This window comes from Meriones unguiculatus (assembly GCF_030254825.1).
Source record: "Meriones unguiculatus strain TT.TT164.6M chromosome X unlocalized genomic scaffold, Bangor_MerUng_6.1 ChrX_unordered_Scaffold_30, whole genome shotgun sequence".
NCBI classification, from domain to species: domain Eukaryota; kingdom Metazoa; phylum Chordata; class Mammalia; order Rodentia; family Muridae; genus Meriones; species Meriones unguiculatus.
The window spans coordinates 13,008,884-13,015,153 of record NW_026843706.1 but is presented as its reverse complement, the minus strand read 5'-3'; positions in this window follow the sequence as shown (position 1 = coordinate 13,015,153).

The following is a 6,270-nucleotide window of genomic DNA, read 5'->3' as shown; positions in this document are numbered from 1 at the left end:
AAGAAATCAAATATGCCATGAAAAGATGAAATCTAAGAATGATAGGAAGAGATGAAAAAGAAGATTCCAGGCTCCAAGGTACAGAAAATATTTTCAAGAAAATCATAGACGAAAATTTTCCCAATCTGAAGAAAGAGATGTCCATAAACATATAAGAGGCATACAGAACACCAAATAGACTAGACCAGAAAAGAAACTCTTCATAACATATCATATTCAAAACACTAAATCTATAGAACAACAACAACAAAAAAGATATTAAAAGCAGCAAGGAAAAATGGCCAAGTAACGTATAAAGGTAGACCTATCAGAATCAAAGCAGATTTCTCAAGAGAAACTATGAAAGCCAGAAGGGTCTGGACAGATGACGTGCAGACTTTAAGGGACCACAGAAGACAACCCAGACTACTATACCTAGTAAAGTTTTCAATCAACATAGATGGAGAAAACAAAATATTCCTTGACAAAACTAAACTAAAACAAATCTATAAAGCAACCCAGCCGTGCAGAAGATATTAGAAGGAAAACTCCAATCCAATGAAGTCAACTACACCCAAGAAAACATAGGATATAAATAACATCACAACAAAATTAAAAAGAAAACAAGCAATGAAACACAGTAGCGACACCAACTCAACAATAAAAGAAACTACCATTCATTGGTCACTATTATCTATCAACATCAATGGACTCAACTCTCCAATAAAAAGATGCAGACTAACAGAATGGCTGCAGAAACAGGATCCAACATTCTGTTGGATCCAAGAATCTCACCTCTGCAACAAAGATAAACACTACGTAAGAGTAAAGGGCTGGAAAAATGTTTTTCAAGCAAATAGACCCAGAAAACAAGCTGGGGTAGCTATCCTAATATCTAATAAAATAGACTTTCAAACAAAATTAATCAAAAAAAGATAAGGAGGGGCACTGTATTCTCATCAAAGGAAAAATCCACCAAAAGGACATCACAATTCTGAACAACTATGTCCCAAATAAAGAGTGCCTACATTTGTAAATGAAACATTATTAAAGCTTAAATCACACATCGATCCCAACACCTTAATAGTGGAAGACTTCAACACTCCACTCTCACCAAGGGACAGATCATCTACACAGAACCTAAATAAGAAAATACTGTGACTTACAGAGGTCCTGAATCAAATGGACCTAACAGATGTCTATAGAAATTTTCACCCAAATTCAAGAGTATACTTTCTTTTCAGCACCTTATGAAACCTTCTCCAAAATACACCATATAGTTGGTCACAAAGCAAGCCTCAACAGATACAAGAAGATTGAAATGATCCCTTTTATCCTATCTGATCACCATGGACTAAAGATGGACCTCAACAACAATAGAAATAGCAGAAACCCTACTCACTCATGGAAACTGAACAACTCGCTGCTCAATGACAGCTTGGTTAAGGGAGAAATAAAGAATGAAATTCAAGACTTCCTAGAATTCAATGAAAATGAAGGCACAACATACCTGAACTCGTGGGACACATAGAAAACATTCTAAGCGGAAAACACTAAGTGCCTTCAAAAAGAAATTTGAAACATCTCATACAAGGAACTTAATGGCTCACCTGAAAGCCCTAGAAAAAAAGAAACAGCCACACCCAATAGGAGTAGAGGGCTAGAAATAATAAAACTCAGGGCTGAAATCAATAAATTAGAAACAGGGCAGAGCCAAGATGGCAACTAGCACACATAGTTTCTGAGCTGTGGAAGAGCTGAACGCCTGAGTGGGTGAGTGGAAGGACTTCTGAAGCCAAGGAAACAACGGAGATGCTTTCTAAACAACAGGGAACTGGAACACCTCATGAGGTGAGAACTCTGGTCTCCAGTCACCCATGGTCTTTTTTGGGGAAGGAGAGAAACGATCCTTTATTCTCCTCGCACTCCCCTTTCTCATACCTCCGTCCTCCTCAGCACAGCCAGCTCATGGCTCACCGAGATTCTCAGCTTAGAGCTCACAGCCAGGGTCTGCAGTGGCTAAAACTGAACCCCTAGCCCCTTAGCAGCAACTGCCAGCTGTACTGGTCTTGGAGTCCCAGACCCGCAGCACCATCCTCCCAGGGTCCCAGGTCTGCTAGCCACAATACTGGCTCCGCAGGGTCGCCAAGCCACTGACTAAACGGCCCACCCAAACCCTCAGAGAAAGATAATTCGCTATATACCCACCCAAGCCCAGCAAACCTACCATACAAGTTAGGCACACCAGGCACTGGGCCTCCCAGGCCTGAAGAGCACAGTGGAGGGCACCCAGGACTTCCCAGAAGGCATCTGGACTGGCATCCCAGTCTCCAGTTGCAGCTGGACTTCCTAATCTGGCAGCTGCGGTAGCACTGAGCTGGCAGAGCACATCAGTCCTACTGCATAAGAACAAGCAGGGCCAAACCAGAAAGCAGAGAGCCTGGATACCTCAATCCTTGCCAATGTGACCTGCTTAAGAGTGAGTACACCCTTGAGTGTCTGCAGAGTTCCAGATCCAGGGTCCTTCTAAACTAGTGGCCAGACATCAGACCCCTCACCCACATACCCACTGTGGGAAACAGAGGGTCACTTGGGACATTGAAGCCCCTGCTCTGCAGGTCCAACTGAGGAGTTAAGGAACTTAATGCCAAGAATTACTCAGTGACCATCACCAGCACCTGCTAAATATACAGTGTATGCACAAATAACCACCTAAAAGCCTGCAAGGCAGAGCTCCTCCCACACACTCAAGGGTTCAACATTCTCTATCACTCTGTCCCTCGAGACACAATTCCATGCACAGTTACACACACACACACACACACACACACACAGGCACACACACACACAAGTCTGCATTTACCCTTCTACGCCCATGTACTTTCCTCCCACAGGTACAAATAGTACACCAATGCACATGCTGAGGCCACGGGACCTCTCTCAGCTTCCTGAAGAACTCTCCAGATGTCAGAGAGAGACAGTACCAGTCTGAACTGCAGAATCCAGAAACAAACAAGGGAGGTTTCAGAGAAGCCAATGACCAAGGGTAAGCAAAAAAAAAAAACCACATCCAACATAAATCACGACATCATGACTTCACTGGCAACCCCCAAAATTGATGGATACTCCAATTCATCAGAACCACAGGAAAATGACTTTAAAGCTATGCTTACCCAATTATTTGAGGCTCATAAAGGGGAAACAAGCAATTCTCTCAGAGCAATAGCCATGCAAATTCAGACAGTTAAAGATAAAATGAACAAATCTGTCAAAGATTTGGCCAGTCAATCAGAGGCAAAAAAAGAGGAAATGGACAAAATTCTTAAAGAAACACAGGCAAATATGGCTAAACAAATAGAGATACAATCAGTGGCATATAGAGAGGAAATGAACAAAAAAATAGAGACCATAGTACAGAGACAGGAATCCACATTCAAATAGATGAAGGCATGAAAACAGAATTAGAATCAATAAAGAAAACACAAACTGAGAAAACCCTGAAGCTGGAGAACTTGGAAAAAAGATCAGGAACCACAAAGGTAAACATCACCAACAGAATACAAGAGATGGAAGAGAGAATCTCTGGAGCTGAAGATACACTCGAAAAAATTGATACTTCTTTCAAAAAAAAGGTAAAATCAGAAGTCACAAACACCAAATATCTAAGAAATCAAGGACTCCATGAAAAGACAAAATCTAAGAATAATAGGAATTGATGAAAAAGAAGACTCCAGGCTCCAAGGCACAGAAAATATTTTCAAAAAAATCATAGAAGATAATTTTCCCAACTTAAAGAAACGATGTCCATAAATATACAAGAGGCCTACAGAACACCAAATAGACTAACCCAGAAAAGAAACTCCTCACACTACATCATAGTCAAAACACTAAATCTAGAGGACAAAGAAAAGATATTAGAAGCAGCAAGGGAAAAAGGCCAAGTAACATATGAAGATAGACATATGAGAATCACACCGGACTTCTCAATAGAAACTATGAAAGGCAGAAGGGCCTGGGAAGGTGTCATGCAGACTCTAAGAGACCACAGATGCCAACCCAGACTATTATACCCTGCAAAGCTTTCAATCAACATAGATGGAGAAAACAAAACATTCCTTGACAAAACTAAATTTATGCAATATCTACACAGCAAACCAGCCCTACAGGAGATATTAGAAGGAAAACTCCAATCTAATATAAACAACTACACCCAAGAAAATATAGCATAGAGATAATATCCCAACAAAAATTAAACAAAAACAAGCAATGGAACACAGTAAGACCACCGACTCCAATATAATAGGAAATAACATTCAATGGTCACTATTATCTATCAACATCAATGGACTCAACTCTCCAATAAAAAGACACAGACTAACACAATGGGTGCAGAAACAGGAACCAACATTCTGCCGCATCCAAGAAGCGCACCTCTGCAACACAGACAAACACTACCTCAGAGTTAAGAGCTGAAAAAATGTCTTTCAAGCAAACGGACCCAGAAAAAAAGCTGGGGTATCTATCCTAATATCTAATAAAATAGACTGTCAACCAAAATTATTCAAAAAAAGATGCAGAGGGAAACTAGATTCTCATCAAAGCAAAAATCCACAAAGAGGACACCAAAATTTTGACCATCTATACCCCAAATACAAGAGTGCCTACATTCATAAAGGAAACATTATTAAAACTCAAATCACACATCGATCCCAACACCTTAATAGTGGAAGAATTCAACACCCCACTTTCACCAAGGGACAGATCATCTAGACAGAAGCCTAATAAAGAAATAAAGGCACTTACAGGGGTCCTAAACAAAATGGACCTAATACATGTCTATAGAACTTTCCCACCCAAACTCAAAAGAGTATACCTTCTTTTCAGCACCTCATGGAACCTTCTCCAAAATAGACCATATAGTTGGTCACAAAGCGAACCTCAACAGATACAAGAGGATTGAAATAATCCCCTGTATTGTATCTGACCACCATGGATTAAAGCTTCACCTCAACAATAATGGAATTAGAAAAAAGCCTAAAAACACATGGAAACTTAACAAGTTACTGCTCAATGACAGCTGGGTTAAGGAAGAAATAAAGAAATTAAAGACTTTCTAGAACTCAATAGTAATGAAGGTACAACATACCCTAATTTGTGGGACACAATAAAAGCAGTGCTCAGAGGCAAATTCATAGCACTAAGTGCCTTCATGAAGGAATTTGTAACATCTCATACAAGAAACTTAATGGCCCAACTGAAAACCTTAGAAAAAAAAAAAAAAAAAAAGAAGAAGGAAATACACCCAAGAGGAGCAGATGGGCAGATGGCTGGAAATAATTAAACTCAGGGCTGATATCAATCAATTAGAAACAAATACAACTATTCAAAGAACCAATGAAACCAACACCTGGTTCTTTGAGAAAATCAACAAGATAGACAAATGTTTAGCCAAACTAACTAAAAGGTGGAGAGAAACTATCCAAATCAGCAAAATCAGAAATGAAAAGGGGGACAAAACTACAGACACCGAGGAAATACAAATAATCATTAGGTCGTACTACAAAAGGTTATATGCCACAAAATTTGAAAATCTAAATGAAATTGACAATTTTCTAGATCGATCACATCTACCAAAATTAAGTCAAGATCAGGTAGAAAGATTGAATAGTCCTTTTTCCCCCAAGAAAGTAAAAGAAGTCATCAACAGTCTCCCTTCCAAAAAAAGCAGTGGGCCAGATGGTTAAATCGCAGAATTCTACCAGACCTTCAAAGAACAACTAACTCCAATTCTCTCCAAACTCTTCCACAAAATAGAAATAGAAGGAACATTACCAAACTCATTCTATGAAGCCACAGTCACCTTGATATCTAAACCACACAAAGACCCAACAAAAAAAAGAGAACTTCAGACCTATCTTTCTTATGAACATTAATGCAAAATTACTCAATAAAATCCTTGCAAAACGAATCCAAGAACACATCAAATATATCATGCACCATGACCAAGTAGGCTTGATCCCAGGCATACAAGGGTGGTTCAGCATCCAGAAATCCATCAATGGAATCAACTACATAAACAAACTGAAGGAGAAAAACCACATGATCATCTCCTTAGATGCCGAAAAAGCATTTGACAAAGTCCAACACCCATTCATGTTTAAAGTCTTGGAGAGATCAGGGATACAAGGCACATGCCTAATCATAGTAAAGGCAATACACAGCAAAACTATAGCCAACATCAAACTCAATGGAGAGACACTTAAATCAATCCCACTGAAATCAAGGACAAGA